Here is a 16,544-nt window from a genome sequence, read left to right on the forward strand (position 1 = left end):
TGTCATTGAACTGTGTACCTTAAAAGTGTTAACAGTAGTAAATTTTGTTATTGTATTTTTACCACAATTAAAACTTTTTAAAGGAACTCTGTACCTCCCAAAGTCCCCCTATCCCCCCAATCCCTAAGCAGCCACTTCTCTACTTTTCACATGTATATATTTGCCTATTCTGCACATTTCAAATGAATGGAATCTTACATTACAGGACGTTTTGTGTTTGGCTTCTTTCACTTAACTTGTTTATAGGGATCATCCTTGCTATAAACTGAATGTTTACATACTCTCAAAATTCATATGCTGAAAGCCTATTGCCCAAGATGATAGTGTTAGAGGGTGCACCCTTTGGGAAATGCCTAGGTCAAGAGGGTAGCTTGACACTAATGATTGGAATTAGTGTCCTTATAAAAGAGACCCCAAAGAACTAGTTCATCCTTGATGTGAGGACGCAGCAAGAAGTCAGCAGTCTGGAACCTGGAAGACGGCCCTCACCGGAACCTGGAAGACGGCCTTCACCAGAACCTGACCGTGCTGGGACCTTGATCTTGGATTTTCAGCCTCCAGGCCATGAGAAATAAGTTTCTGTTGTGTAGAAGCTACTCAGTCTGTGATTTTTTTTTTCTTTTTAATATCATCCCAAATGGACTAAAACAATCCTTGTTGGACCATGTATCAGTATGATTCTATGATCAAATAACATTTCATTGTATGGGTGCTATGTTTCGTTTATCCATTCATCAATTGATGGGCATATGGGTTATTTCCACCTCTTGGCTATCATGAATAATGCTATTATCAAGGCGAGCGGACTCGCACTGGCAATGAGGCACCGCTACCACTGCCACAGACCAGCCTGCCTCGGCTTCGGTGCTCCAGTTGTGGGGACCTGGGTTCCTCAGCACACCCAGCTCCAGCAGCTCTGGAGCCTGTGTGCAGTCCTTTGGAAGCCCCAGTGCCAGCCTGGGCCCTTGCTGGGGAAGGATGACTGAGCTGCAGTTGATACTGCTATAGTGAAGACACCGGGCAGAACTCAACAAAAATCCAGTAGAAGGCTTTTCAGAAGGTTTCATAGAGACAATGATCTTTACCAATGGGAAGTTCTTATTATTGCTCTTCCAGATACACTTTACGAAGGTGGTGTTTTTAGAGCTCATCTCACTTTCCCAGAAGATTATCCCCTTTGGCCTCCTAAAATGAAATTCATTACCAAAATCTAGCATCCAAATGTTGATAAACATGGTGATGTATGCTTTTCTGTTCTTCACAAATCTGGGGAAGATAAATATGGTTATGAAAAGCCAGAGGAATGCTAGTTGCCTATTCACACAGTGGAAATCATCATGATTAGTGTCATTTCTATGCTGGCAGACCCCAATGGAGACTCACCTGCTAATGTTGATGCTGCAAAAGAATGGAGGGAAGACAGAAAGGGAGAAGTCAAGAGTACAGTTGCCGGCTGTATAAGAAGAAGCCAAGAGCTTCTTTTTAGTGACATTTATTCAACAGCTGTAACTTCACTTATTTCAGGGTCTCCAATTGAGAAACATGGCACTTTTTCCTGCACTCTACCCACCTATTGCTGGACTTCTGTTGTAACACGCTGGCAAGCACTGGCTGGAACTGGACTGTAATAAAACATGCCAGTATCAATGCTGGCAAGAGCCTAACAAATGCCAGCTTACAGATGATTGTGCATCTTGAAATCTAATGAACTGTTTAACCCTTCAGGAAGAATTGTAAAGACCTGTACGTAGCACAACATGATCCAGATAGTATATATACTGTTCATGTACATCCACAAATACACCTTGTACCAAATAACACTTTCTTGCAGTAGAATAAGAATCATGTACATTCTAAAACATTTTAGCAGGTTTTCTTTCCTTATTGTTGTTTCTTTTCAGGTTTAAAAGCATGTCAGATAAAAAGCAATTTGGATTAACAGCTTCCATTTAATTTCCTTTAAACAACTGAGGCTTCATTAAACTTTTTCCACTTACTAAACTTTTATATCTTCTTTGTTTTCACACACTCCCCTTTACTTTTATCTCTTCTGTCTGCCAGGAAGTTTTCAAATCATTTAGTTCAAATACCCAAGTACTCAATAAGCAACTACTTGATTTTTAATGATGACTTCAGAGGAGTGGTCGTCGACACTAGATGCTTTGTAACTTTGTATTGTACCTGTACCCATCTCTCAGATTGGATACAGCAATAACATTTTTGTTGTTGTTGTTAAGAGCTCTTGAATTGAGTCATTATCCCTAGGAACTAAAAAGAGTTAGTTCTGAATTCAATTCAGATTTAAAATGATTGAAATTTACTCCCAGCAACACAAAACTCTGATTTGGTTTTATTTTTTGCCCTCAGTTAGCTAATGTGGAGGATGGATGAATAAAGCAGGCATAGCTACAGGCTTTCTACTTAACTTCTGGGTTTGCTATTAAAAATGCTGTTTATCCTCATCCCTTCTCCTTAGCCCTTCATATTTCTTTGCCTCTATTCTTCTGATACTGCAGAGTTTTCTCACCTATTGTACAAAGAAATTGCAATGTATATTTTCATGCAATTTGATTTTGGAATTCTATCACCTTATTAGTGAGTTCTTCCAAAATATAATTTTTTTCCAATAAAAAATAATGCTATTATCAACATTCACATATAATTTTATACATAAACATTTGTTTTAATTTCTCTTGGTCTATATCTAGGAGTGGAGTGGAATTGATAAGTGAAATGGTACCTCTATGTTTAACTTTTTGAAGTACTGCCAGACTGCCTTTCAAAGTGCCTGCACGGTTTTACATTCCTGCCAGCAGTCTTTGAAAGTTCTTTTCTTTATATCCTTGTCAACACTTGTTACATTCTGACTTTTTTATTTTCATTTCAGTTCAGTTCAGTCGCTCAGTCATGTCTGACTCTGTAACCCCATGAATTGTAGCACGCCAGGCCTCCCTGTCCATCACCAACTCCCGGAGTTCACTCAGACTCACGTCCATCAAGTAGGTGACGCCATCCAGCCATCTCATCCTCTGTCGTTCCCTTCTCCTCCTGCCCGCAATCCCTCCCAGCATCAGAGTCTTTTCCAATGAGTCAACTCTTTGCATGACGTGGCCAAAGTACTGGAGTTTCAGCTTTAGCATCATTCCTTCCAAAGAACACCCAGGACTGATCTTTAGAATGGACTGGTTGGATCTCCTTGCAGTCCAAGGGACTCTCAAGAGTCTTCTCCAACACCACAGTTCAAAAGCATCAATTCTCCGGCACTCAGCTTTCTTCACAGTCCAACTCTCACATCCATACATGACCACTGGAAAAACCATAGCCTTGACTAGATGGAACTTTGTTGGCAAAGTAATGTCTCTGCTTTTGAATATGCTATGTAGGTTGGTCATAACTTTCCTTCCAAGGAGTAAGCATCTTTTAATTTCATGGCTGCAATCACCATCTGCAGTGATTTTGGAGCCCAAAAAATAAAGTCTGACACTGTTTCCACTGTTTCCCCATCTATTTCCCATGAAGTGATGGGACATGATCTTCATTTTCTGAATGTTGAGCTTTAAGCCAACTTTTTCACTCTCCACTTTCACTTTCATCACGAGGCTTTTGAGTTCCTCTTCACTTTCTGCCATGGGTGCCTGTTCTAGTGGGTGTGAAGTATTATGTCACTGTGGTTTTGATTTGTATTTCCCTGATGACTAATAATGTTGGGCATATTTTAATATGCTTATTGGCCATTTTTGTGTCTTATTTGGAGAAATGTCTCTTTTGGTCCTTGGCCCACTTTTAATTGTATTGTCTTTTTGTTACTGAATTGTAAGATTCTTTATATATATTATATTAATATATAGACATGAGCCTGTTATCAGATATATGCTCTGTAAATATTTTCTTCTATTCTGTGGGTTGTCTTTTCAATTTCTTGATAGTGTCTTTTGAAGCACAAATTTTAAAATTTTGATGAAGTCTTTCCCAGGGCTTTTGCCCAACTCTCTTGGTTTTCCATAGTCCCTGTATTTCTATGTCACAGGAGACATCTCTCTCCATACTCGTCTCTTCCCTGGGTGGTAGACTGTTACTGGCTTATTATACGGTGATAGGGTCATGGCAGGCACAGTGGATCCTCAGTTTGTGGGTTTAGCTAAGTCTTGGGCGGGCCCTTATACACCTTGGTCATGGACATAGGGGTTTCTCAGTTTCCTCAACCTCTTTCCCATGGCAACTATTTTCTACCTTCTATCTGTGGTTGGGGCTTCCTAGGTGACTCAGTGGTAAAGAATCCACCTGCCAATGCAGGAAATGCCAAAGTGCAGCTTCGATCCCTGGGTTGGGAAGATCCCCTGGAGGAGGGCATGGCAACCCCCTCCAGTATTCTTGCTTGAAAAGTCCCAGGACAGAGGAGTCTGGTGGGCTACGGTGCATGGGGTCTCAACGAGTTGGACCCAACAGTGACTGAGCACTCACACACATCTGTGATTAGTCTGGAGTGGGAAAAAGTTTCCTGCCCCTCTCCCAGTAGTACCCACCTCTGCCTGGTGGGTACTGCTTGGGCAGGAGACAGTTTCCTGAGCCCTGCCACCCCAAGGGAAGAGAAGGGTTTTCTATCCTTTCTGTGGCAACAGTGGGTCTTGGACTGTGTCCTAGGGGCAGTGAGAAAGTTTCCTTCTTCTCTCCCAAGAAGTAGATGATTTTGCTTTTACTCTTCCCTCAGAGGTAAGGTAATTTTGCCTAGGTCCTTGGAACAAAGTTTGTTTCTGTCTCTCACCAAAAGCTTAAGATTTTGCTTTGTAGAAAGGGTCAGAACAAGAGATTGGGCTTTAAAAAAAATTAATTTATTTTTGAGTGCACTGGGTCTTCATTGCTGCTTGCAGGCTTTCTTTAGTTGCAACGAGGTGGGGCTACTCTCTAGTTATGGTCCACAGGCTTCTCATTGAGATGGTTTCTTTTGTGGAGCAGGGTCTCCAGAGTGGTTGGGCTCACTAGCTGTGGCGCACGGGCTTAGTTGCCCTCAGGCATGTGGGATCTTCCTGGAACAGGTATCAAACCTGTGTCCTCTGCATTGGCAGGCAAATTCTTAACCACTAGAGCACCAGGGAAGTCCAAGATTGTGGCTTTTTGACTGTGAAAAATGGTGGAGGGTAGGTCTCTGTGGTGCCCCACGTGATCTTCCTGGGAGGGAGTAATGGTGGAGGCCTGTGGCAAAGAGCTTGAGGTCAGTCTGACTCCCCTGTAGCTGAGGTTCTCAATTCCTTCCACCTGACATGTTGAGCCCACTAGACCTTTAAGACTTCACTGAGTACTATCTGATTTCCTCTCTTCCACTAGTACATTGGCACCCTTCTTCTAGGCACTGATGAGGTGATCTCATTCCTGTATCCTCTCTGGGAGAGTTTGCCCATGAAGTCCCAGCAGATGACCTCAAGCGTCACGTCTAGAGCAGAAGTGAGTGGTGTTCCACGGCGGCTTACTCCTGACTGTAGGGCTAAGTGTCAGGGCCTGAGTCAGGTACTCCTCTTCTATGACCTTGAACCAACTCCTTCAGTCTCCCTGATGTGCAGGGTGGCCCATAGAAGGGTGAGGATGGGGGCTCCAGATCAGATTGCCCCATGTGACAGCGTGACCCTCGGCAAGTTACTCAACATCTATATGCCTCAGTTACCTCGTCTGTCCAATATGGATAAAACCTACCTCACAGGAATGATGTGAAGACTAATGAACCCATATAAAACTTTCATCATGATGCCTGGAACAGAATATTACCTATTATCATCACCTGTAGAGCAAAGTAGTAATAGCAGTAGCCGTGGAGACACTGTACCAAGAGTAGCATTTCTATTACTCTTGAGAGTCTCTAAGTTTCCTTCCAATACTATTTGGACAATATGGATCTATTTGGGACAATATGAAGTATTTACACATTTATTTTAGTAAGATAATCTAGTAGGCCAGCTAATAAAATACTTGCCCGAGAAGGGCAGGGCAGGCCTGTTTGCTATGTGACCTTTGCTCCGTCTGTGGCCAACTCTGGACTATTCATGTCCTCTGCAGAGGGCAGGTTGAATCAACAGGCTGGGGCTGTTCACATCTGTGTCAGGAAGCCGGGTGGGAGGGGATCAAGAGACAGCTGTGGAGCCGTCAGCCCACAGGGATAGTCATGCCCCTTCCTCTAAATTACAAATCACAGAAGACTGTAATCAGAGCTCTCATGTTCCCAGAGCACTTTTATTGGCAAAGTTCACTCATATTCATGATCTCATTTAGTTATGACAAGGGCCACTTGGGGTGTGTGTGTGTTGGGGATTGATGGTCCCAAACTGAGAGCAGCATAAGATCCAGAGGGCAGGGGACAGGTTAGGCTTAGGGGTTTAGGCTCGCCCAGTGTGACTTGGTAGCTCCGGGCTGGATCCCAGGATGCAGGTTCCCGGTGCTGTGCTCTTCCTCAGCCGAGGCAGTGGGGTGCTGGTTCCCCTAGGCTTCCTCAGGGAGGAAGTGTGGGTGGAATTTGCAAAAGCTGAGGCCTGGGGAGGGGAAGCCTGCATGGCTAGTGGTTGGAGCCCTCTTTTCCTGGACCAGATGTGAGCACCTCTGGGGCGAGAACGTGTCCTCCATCACTGCCTCCTGCCGTCTTTGGTCACAGGGTCAGGAGAGTTTTATTGAATGAAGAGACAAAAAAAAAAAATTCTCTTTGGTTTTGTTCAGACTTGTTGCATCCTACACCATCGGAGTCAGCGAAGACCCTAGACTTGCTCTTGTGTCAGCCCTAGCGCAGTGCCAGGCACATAGGAAAGCACTGATATGTATTGATTAAAGAGATGACACCACCAAACCCAATCCTTGCACAAATTTAGAAAAGAGGGACATGGGGGTAGGGTAATGAGGAATTTTTATTTGATGGGTATAGAGCTTCTCTTTTGCAAGATGAAAAGTGTTCTATAGTTGGATGGTGGTGATGGTTGAAACAGTGTGAATGTACTTAATGCCACTGAATTGTACGCTTTAAAATAGTTTAGATGATAAAGATTTTATGTTGCTTATATCTTACCATGATTTAAAATACTGAAAGGAAACCTGACAAAATAAATACATTCTTTCACTTGAAGAAACAGAACAAGCTAAACCTGCATTATTTCTATTCATTTCACAAATGGAAAGGGAATGCAACCTGGCTGTGCCCTACTGCAGACCCTGCCAGATGCTCACACACACACCAGCCCCATCCAATTAGCCCACCCGTCTTGAGGCTCCACTGGGCCCCAGCCCTGGCCTGGAGCTCCTGGGGAATTTGTTTCTTCTTTCTGAAGCCAGGGAGGCAATAGAGGTGAGGCAGGTGGGACAGAAAGGAGGGGGAACCCTTTTAACTCTCCCTCCACCAGACAGTGTGTGTGAAAAGTCATCTGGTTTTAAAAAGCAAGGTAGTATGTCAAGTCAGCAAGAACACATGGCCAAGCCAGTTACACAGCCCTGTTATGGTCCATAACATAAGCAAAAATAGCCATCGGTCTCCAAAGCGGACTCCAAGTAGGACTGCCTAGGGCTCTGTGGTTACCCTGTCATTCTCACAAGCCTGAGGTTGGTCCTTGGGCATCTCCAGTGACACAGGGGAAATGAAGCTGCTGACAGGTGAGCAGCCAATTCTTTCATTGAGAGAGTGTCGCGCACATGGGTGGGTGGGCAGCTTGCATCCTGTGCTCTGAATGGCATATTCCCTGTGTTCCATTGCTGATTTCACAGACAGTGATATTGAGCATCAGTTGACTGCCTGAAGTTACTCAACCAGACGATGACAGATGTGCCACTGGGATGAAGAATCCCGTATTCCAGAATGGAGCCCTTTCTACCATAAGAGGCCCCCTCTGAGGAACGGAAGGTCTAGTATTGTCCCCTGGACTCCCATGTGCTCCCAGTTGCACCACCTTGAAGTCAGCATGTAGAGGGCGTTGGCAGAGCAGCTCTTGCCTCACTGACCCCACTTGGAAGGATGTCTCTTTCCCTGCTTTCTGACTGTGACTGCTTCATCCTCTAACGGGAGCTGATGGCTTAAGGGGACACCCTCAGAAACAGGGACTCAGCAGGCTGAGAAATCTTCCTAACCAGGACTGTGGGGTGCTTCAGAGAGGGCCTTGGGCTTACAGTAAAGATGGGGAGATTTGGGGGGCTACAGCGAGGAGGGTAGGACATGGCAGATCAAGGGGAGCCTCTGGAGACACCCGTCCCCTTGTGGGATCTTCGTGCTCTTTGTTCAGCCAGGTGGTGTGGAGGTAGTTGGGGTCCCTGGTTTCTAAGCCTAGCTCCCTGTTTTAGTTCAAATTCCCCAGAAGCAGACTCTGACACAGGATAGGAGCCGAGTGATCCTGATTTGTTGAGGAAATGCCCGTGGGAGAAACTGGAGAAGAAGTTGGGGCAGCAGAATGAAGAAGGGGAAGCAGCTAGCAGAGTGTGACCCACACCAGGAGCAGCCTCAGCCCATCCCTCGGGGCAACAAACACGATGCCCCGAGTGTGTTACTGCTTAGAGCAAGGAGCTGGGCTTCCCCAGTCAGTCAGGGCCGAGGGGCCCCTGGGTGCAGCAGCAGGGTGTGATGTAAACTTATACTGTGAGTAGTGTTCCCCTAATCTACTCCTGGAACTGTGTCCTCCTGGAGCCAGGAAGCCCAGGTGATGTGCAGGGAAAGGTGTTAGAAAGAATGACACAAACCGAGAATGGGGTGCAGGGTCACGGTGAAGGGAATCTGGTGGAGCATCAATAGTGTTCCCTCACCGCCCTCAGGACTCATCCTCATGTTTCAGGACCCCAGGTCTCCCCCAATATCCCTGGATGGACAGCAGCAGGGTGAGGGCACTGATCGTCTGGGAGCCTGAGGCTGCAGGTGAGACAGAGCTTTGGAGTGAGATTGCAGGGTACAGCGTCAGGGAAGCCCCAGGGAGCAGAATGTCACAGTCTGGAAGGACTGAGGGGCTTGACTTTCCTGCTTTGCAGATGCAAGATGTCACATTCCCAGCCAGGCACATTCAGACACATGAGCCAGGAACAGACAGGAGTGTGTACACCATATACACATATATAGGAACACATATACACACACTGATATTCCTGCAGACACTTACCTATAGATTTTCACACTTGCTCACACATGCATATTCCTGAACTCACGCCTAAAGCATGGCCAGCCAGGTCCTTTTTATTCCTGGCTCTCAGGGGAGGGGGAGGTAGGGAGTTGGGCAGGGTCCAAGGCAGGCTGGTTGCAGCTGACCACTGAAGGGTGACCTTTGGCTGAAATTGCTCAGATCATGCAGTCCCAGAGTCTGGTGTTGCTTGTGAAGCAATGATAAAAGCATCTGGAAACTCAGTTACTGCCTCCTGCCCCATCCACCCCATCCATGTCCCCACAGTTCCACTCCTACCTTTGATCCAGGCCTTAGTCCATCCAGGACCAGGGGTCCCCCTGCCTGCAGTGCACAGATGAGGACCTGCAGTCATGAAAGGAATGAAATGGGGACAGTGACTTGCAGTCCCTGACATTTAGCCTGCATCCTCCCCGAGTGGCAGGAGCCAGCAGGAACATGGCCAGTGAGAAACAAGGGTCGTCAGTTCAGAATCAAATTGCTCCTGGCTCTGAGAGGCTCCCAGGCTGATGGAGGTCACAGGTATTTAAAAAGCTTGCTGAATGCTCAGTAGACAGAAGTTGGGAACTGTGGAAGCCCAGAGGAGACACATGACAGCCTGGAAGGGGTGGAATCAAGGAAGGCTTTCTGGAAGAGGTGTATCAAGAGGACTCCTGACATACCAAGAATTGCATTTGGGTAAAAGGGCTTTCAGGAAGGGGGAGCAGTTTGTGCAAAATGCTGGCAGTAGGGGAAACACGATGCCCTAGGGAACTGAAAGAAGCTCAGCAAGGCTGGAGGAGGGTAGGGGGCAGTAGGCAAGAAAGGCAGAGCCCACACTGCAAATGGCAGTAAGCAGGCCAAGGGGCTAGAGAAATCCTGAGGACACAGAGAACCCACTGGCAGTTTTCATCAGAGGACTGATGGTGCCAGACCTGCACTGGGAGATCCTTCTGGCTCCAAGTGCAGGGTAGATCTGGGAATGGCTTGAGACTAATTTGAACGGAATGTAGGGCTGGTGGAGATTTTGCAGGACAAGAGGCCAAGCAAGGACTTTATGTAGTCCTCTCCTACATAAAGAGAAGAGGAGAGGAGAGGATGAGGGGAGGGGAGGGGAGGATGAGGGGAGGGGAGGGAAGCATAAGGGGAGGGGAGGGGAGGATGAGGGGAGGGGAGAGGAGGATGAGGGGAGGGGAGAGAAATGTTCACAAAATTATAATACATTAAATTTAAAGTAAATAATTGAGTACAGTTGTTTTTTTCTTTTTACTATAGGTCTACCAACAATAAGGGCAGACATTTCAGAGGATGACATCTGGAGCTTAGTCATCACTACCTATAATCAAGTGATGGCAAGTGTTCATCTGTACAAGTCATTCTTAGCTCACAGATCATTCAGACACGGCTGTAGTTTGCTGACCCTGGTGTAGACACAGCTTGGCTAGAAGCAATTGAGAAGCAAAGGGGATCTCCTCTCCCCCACCACAAATGCTCTGCAACAGCCTGCCACTCCCTTGGGACACTACACTCCCTCCAGAGGGCTCAGTGAAAATCAGCCTTATTTGCCGAGTCTAGGTTCATCCACATTGCTACAACTGCTGCAAATGACCCATTTTTATTCCTTTTCTTGGTTGAGTAATATTCCATTGTATATATATATATATTTGGGCTTCCCTTGCTGGCTCAGATGGTAAAGAATCCGCCTGCAAATGCAAGAGACCTGGGTTTGATCCCTGGGTTGCGAAAACCCCCTGGAGAAGGGCAAGGCAACCCACTGCGGTATTCTTGCCTGGAGAATCCCATGGACAGAGGAACCTGGCAGGCTACAGTCCATGGGGTCACAAAGAGTCAGACACAACTGAACGACCATGCACACAGCATAATATATATATATATTATATATATCTTACCATATATAGATTACCATATCTTACAGAGAGTGAAGTAAGTCTTTTAGAAAGAGAAAAACAATACCGTATATTAATGCATATATATGGAAACTAGAAAAACGGTACTGATGAACCTGTCTGCAAGAAGCAATAGTGACACAGAGAATGGACCTGTGGACACGGGGGGAGTAGAGAGCTTGATGAATTGAGAGACTGGCATTGACATGTACACTAAGTGTCAGTCACTCAGTTGCATCCGACTCTGTGTGACCCCATGGACTGCAGCCCACCAGGCTCCTTCGTCCATGGGATTCTCCAGGCAAGAATACTGGAGTGGGTTGCCCTGCCCTTCTACAGGAGATCTTCCTGACCCAGGGATTAAACCTGGGTCTCCTGCATTACAGGCAGACCTTTACAGTCTGAGCCACCAGGGAAGCCCCATGTATAAGATAGCTAGTGGGAAGCTGTTTTATAACATAGGAAGCCCAGCTAGGTGCTCTGTGATTACCTAGAAGGGTGGGATGGGCGGTGGGAGAGAGGCTCAAAAAGAAGGGAATATAGGTATACATATAGCTTATTCATGTTGTTGTATAGCAGAAACTAACAAAAGCTTGTAAAACAATTATCTTCCAAATAAAAAAATTAAACCTTGAAATGAGGAGGGACCAAGATGCATTAGCAATAGGAAAACCCCAGGAAAGTGAAGGTCTATAATCATAACATCTCATGGTTACAGGAGTCTGAGAGGTCCTTGCCCTGCATTCTCTCAGGGCCGGACTAACATTTGAGAGTTTCTTGGAAATGCAAAATACTCCAGATATGCAAAGTGATTTGCAAGTTGCCAATGGAGCCAGGATTTGAACACAAGTCACAGGCTTCCCAGCTGGGGTCCTTTCCCTATACCACCGTGGACTCATCACCACGGACCTTGCTAACAAGTCAGGACTCATCTGTCCAGGACAAGATGCTCTTCAGACCCCTGCCTTTCCTAGCAGGTTTCCTAATTTACATATATTTGCATGCATAACTCTCTCTTCAGATGAGAAATCTGAAGCTACAAGAGAATGAATAACTTGATTGGTATCTGTGGCAGGATTAAAATGGCATCCCCCAAAAGATATCTGGTCCTAATCCTTAGACCCATGAATATTACCTTGTATGAGGAGAAAATGGGTTTTTGCATATGTGATTAAATTAAGGATCCCAAGATAAGAAGATTATCCTGGAGTATCTGGATGGGCTTTAAATGGAATCACATGTATCCTTGTAAGGCAGTCAGGGACAGATTTGACTAGATCCAGAAAGCAGAAGGAGATGAGACAACAGAAACAGAGCAAGAGATTTGAAGTTCCTTCTTTGCTGGCTTTGAAGTCGGAGAAAGAGCCTGTGAGCCAAGGAATATATGTAACTCTAGAAGCTGGAAAAGATAAGAAAACAGTTTCTCCCCTAGAGACTCATGAGGAAGCCAGGCGCTGCCCACCACTTGTAAACTGGCATAATGCCACTGATTTCATACCTCTGGCCCCTAGAAATGAGAGAGAATAAATATCTGTTGTTCTAAGTGGCCAAGCCTGCGGTCATTTTTCACAAGCAGCCTCAGAAAACTAATACAGCATCCGATAGAATTTTCCTTAATTTAAATCAAACTTAAATTTTAGAATAGTGATAGATTTAAAGAAAAGTTGCAATGACAGTATAGAGAGTTCCTCTATGCCCCTTACCCAGTTTCTTCGAATGTTAACATCTCACATTACCCTGGTACGTTTGTTACAGCCAAGAGACAAGACTGGAACATTACCACTAACTAAACCTCACAATTTATTCAAAGTTCAGGAAGTTTTCCTAGTGACCTTTATCTAGCCTTGGATTCCATCCAAGACACCTTACATTTAGTCATCTTGTGCTCTTTGTGTCCTCTGTTCTGTGACAGTTTCTCAGTCCTTGGTTTTTGATGACCTTTAGTTTTGAGGAATTGGAGAAGGCAATGGCACCCCACTCCAGTACTCTGGCCTGGAAAATCCCATAGACAGAGGAGCCTGGTGGGCTGCCGTCTATGGGGTCACACAGAGTCGGACACGACTGAAGTGACTTAGCAGCAGTTTTGAGGAATACAGGTCAGGTATTTTGGAGAAGGTCACTTAGCTAGAATTTATCTGATGTTCTTCTCTTGGTTAGACTGGGGTTGTGGGGTGTGGGAACGCAGATGATAGAAGTTCAGTGCCATTCTCATTACATCATATCAAGGGTACATACTATCAACATGACATTACTGATGAAGCAGACCTTGATTACCTGTTGGTCTTCAGGTAGTGTTTGCCAGGTTTTCTGTTGTGCAGTTTCTTCCTGTTCCTCCCTTGCCTTCAACTCCTTTCTTCCCTCTGCTGCTGCTGCTAAGTCGCTTCAGTCGTGTCCCACCCTGTGCGACCCCATAGATGGCAGCCAACCAGGCTCCCCTGTCCCTGGGATTCTCCAGGCAAGAACACTGGAGTGGGTTGCCATTTCCTTCTCCAATGCATTAAAGTGAAAAGTGAAAGTGAAGTCACTCAGTCGTGTCCGACTCTTCGAGACCCCATGGACTGCAGCCTACGAGGCTCCTCCATCCATGGGATTTTCCAGGCAAGACTACTGGAGTGGGGTGCCATTGCCTTCTCCAATGGAAACAAGCCACTAGGCTTAAGCCAGCTCAAGTGGGAAGGGGTTGTACGCAACCTCCTTGAAAGCACAGTGTCTACATGAGTTACTTGGGATTCTTCTATAAAGGAGCTGTCTCTTCTACCCTGTATATAAATTATTCAGTCATATTTATATTAGTATACACTGTGGACATTTAGTTATACTTTGAGTTATAATGCAAAACAGTATGTTATTTGTTTTGTTAGTCAAATTGTTCCAGCCATTGCCCTTGGGAGCGTTTCTAGTTTGGCTCCTGTGTTTCTTTGGGATGCTCCTGTCATTGTGTCCTGACCACTCCCTTACTTTTGACACTGTGAGACTCATCTTATAGTCTGACCCTACCCTGAGTGTGTGCTCAGTTGTGTCAGTCACGTCCGACTCTTTGCGACCCTATGGACTGTAGCCTGCCAGGTTCGTCTGTCCATGAGATCCTCCAGGCAAGAATACTGGAGTGGGTTGCTGTGCCCTCCTCCAGGGGATTTTCCGAACCCAGGGATCGAACTGGGTCTCCTGCATTGCAGGTGGATTCTTTACTGCTGAGCCACCAGGGAAGCTCCTTGGCCTTACCCTAGAACCAGTTATTTCTCTAAGTATCTCAGATATCCATTCATTAGAGAATGTATTAGAAACAACAGTTTAGGTCTCTATGCTACTTGCTACTCGGGTGGCCTTGCTTTCAGGCTCTCTCAGAAGACAGAGCTTGGAAATACAGGTCTGTATATTAACCCATATTCATAATTTGGCAGTTTCCAGTCAATATACTATTTTCCAAAGTTACTTTGGTCAGTCCTTTTTCTTCACTCAGTTCCATGAGATTTTATCATACATTTGTAATTCAGTTAAGATTCTTTTGTAATGGTCTACATTCCATCCTGGGATTCATCAACTTCTGGGTTAATTTTTAAGCTTGTTTTATTTATTTATTTATTTGGCCATGCTGTGTGGCCAGTAGGATCTTAGTTTCCCGACCAAGGATTGAACCCGTGCCTATGCAGTCAAAGCACTAACCAGGGAAGTCCTGAGTTTTAAATTTTAATTTCTATACATTAAAATTCACCATTTGTGGGTTTTGACAAATATGTAGTCTCATGTATACATCCTACAATACCATATAAATTTTTTCTACAATCCTAAACAATTCCCCTGCTTCCTCATCAAAGGTTCTTACTCCTTAAATCCCTGACTTCTGCTAACTTGTTTTCCATTCCTGTAATTATCCTTTTCCAGAAAATCATATGAATGGAATCAAATACAGTGTAGCCATTTTTATGGCTTCTTTCATTTAACAAAATGTGTTTATGGTTCATTCATGTTATTGTTGAATAGCTCATTTCTCATTGTTTCTGAGCAGTGTTCCATTGTATAGATGGAGGACAGTGTGTTTTTCAATTCACCCACTGAAGGATATCTTGGTTGCTCCTGGTGACTGGAGATTATGAATAAGGCTGCTATATAGATACTGATGTGCAGATTGTTGTGTGGACTTATTTTCAAAACACTTGAGTGTATACTTGGAACATTATTGTTGTATTATACAATAAGCCTATATTTAACTTTGTCAGAAACTGTCAAAAAGTCTTCCAAAATGGTGTGTCATTTTGTATTGAGTTACTTTAAATTTCGCAAATTAAAGCTGACTTTTCTCCTTCTACTCATTGTTTCCAGGCTTGTAATCAGGAGGTCATACTCACAAGGCAAATGGTTCTGGCTTTGCAGTCAGACTTGAGTTCAAGTCCTGGCTCTGCAAGTGTAAAAACCACTTGAAATTTGAGTGACTTTGGACAAGTTAGTTAACCTCTCTGAGCCTCATATTGGGAATTCATCCTTCATATATGCATGATGTTCCCGGGTGGGTTTTCCAAGAGGTGGATTCTGTGATGGTATTTGGTCTGCAGAATATTTATTAAGGGGAACCTAGGCATCAACATCTGTAAGAGGAAGAGAAGACAGTGGGATTGGGTGGAGGGGGAAGTTGAACCAAAATGGCCCATCAGAGTGCTCCTGATTTGGGCTAAACTTTTTGTGGAAGGAAGACAGTGGAATTGTGCAAGGGGCAAATGCAAACCAAAATGGCTCATCAGAGTAATCCTGAATTGGGCTAAAGCGGCCGAGGCTGACATCCTGCCTGGATCTGTCTTAGGATCAGTTGCCCCTGTGCAGGCAGCTCTGCAACTGGGACCACTCCTCCTTCCTTGAAGGTGCATCTGGGAGGCATTTTCCAGGGTCCTCCCTCAAGGCAGGTTGGAAGAGCCCTGGATGAGAGCTGAGACCAGTCCTGTACTGGCCACTTTCCAGCTGTGTGACCTCAAGACAATTCCTTCCAAGAGCCCCTCATCCTACTGGGTATCAGGGTCTGAGACGATAGCCCCCACTGACCTGTGTACAGCACTCAACAGTCCACCGGGGTTCTGTCCCCCCCACCTCACAACCCCCTTGCAGGCCAACAACCAGGCTGCAGCATACATCCCGGGGCAGTGCAGCTCCTGTGTGGTCTGAGGACCTGCCTGTGTCCACGAGCTGCCTGTTAGTGGTTCCTGACAAGGTAAGTACAGAGTTGGAGAGAACTGCTCAGAAACCTTAGAGCAATGTGGCAGAGTAGTTCTGTGTGTAATAATAAAAAAAACGAGGACTTTCCTGGTCCAATGGTTGAGAGTCTGCCTGCCAGTTCGGGGGATGTGGGTTCTATTCCTGGTCTGGGAACATTCCATGTGCCACAGGGCAACTAAGCCTGTGTGCTGCAACTGCTGAGCTCTCATGCCTAAAGCCTTTGCTCCATAACTAGAGAAACCAGCATAATGAGAAGCCCTCAAACTGCAAGGAAGGGTAGACCCCACTGGCCGCAGCTAGAGAAAGCCTGAACACAGCAGTGAAGATCCACTGCAGC

The 16,544-nt window shown here is 45.4% G+C and overlaps 1 pseudogene; it reads left to right on the plus strand.

The window, feature by feature from the left end:
- Positions 1–654: 654 nt before the first annotated feature.
- Positions 655–1,865, plus strand: LOC102405879 (annotated as a pseudogene).
- The last annotated feature ends 14,679 nt before the right edge of the window (positions 1,866–16,544 follow it).

The sequence above is a fragment of the Bubalus bubalis genome, chromosome 16 (genome assembly GCF_019923935.1).
Source record: "Bubalus bubalis isolate 160015118507 breed Murrah chromosome 16, NDDB_SH_1, whole genome shotgun sequence".
NCBI lineage: Eukaryota > Metazoa > Chordata > Mammalia > Artiodactyla > Bovidae > Bubalus > Bubalus bubalis.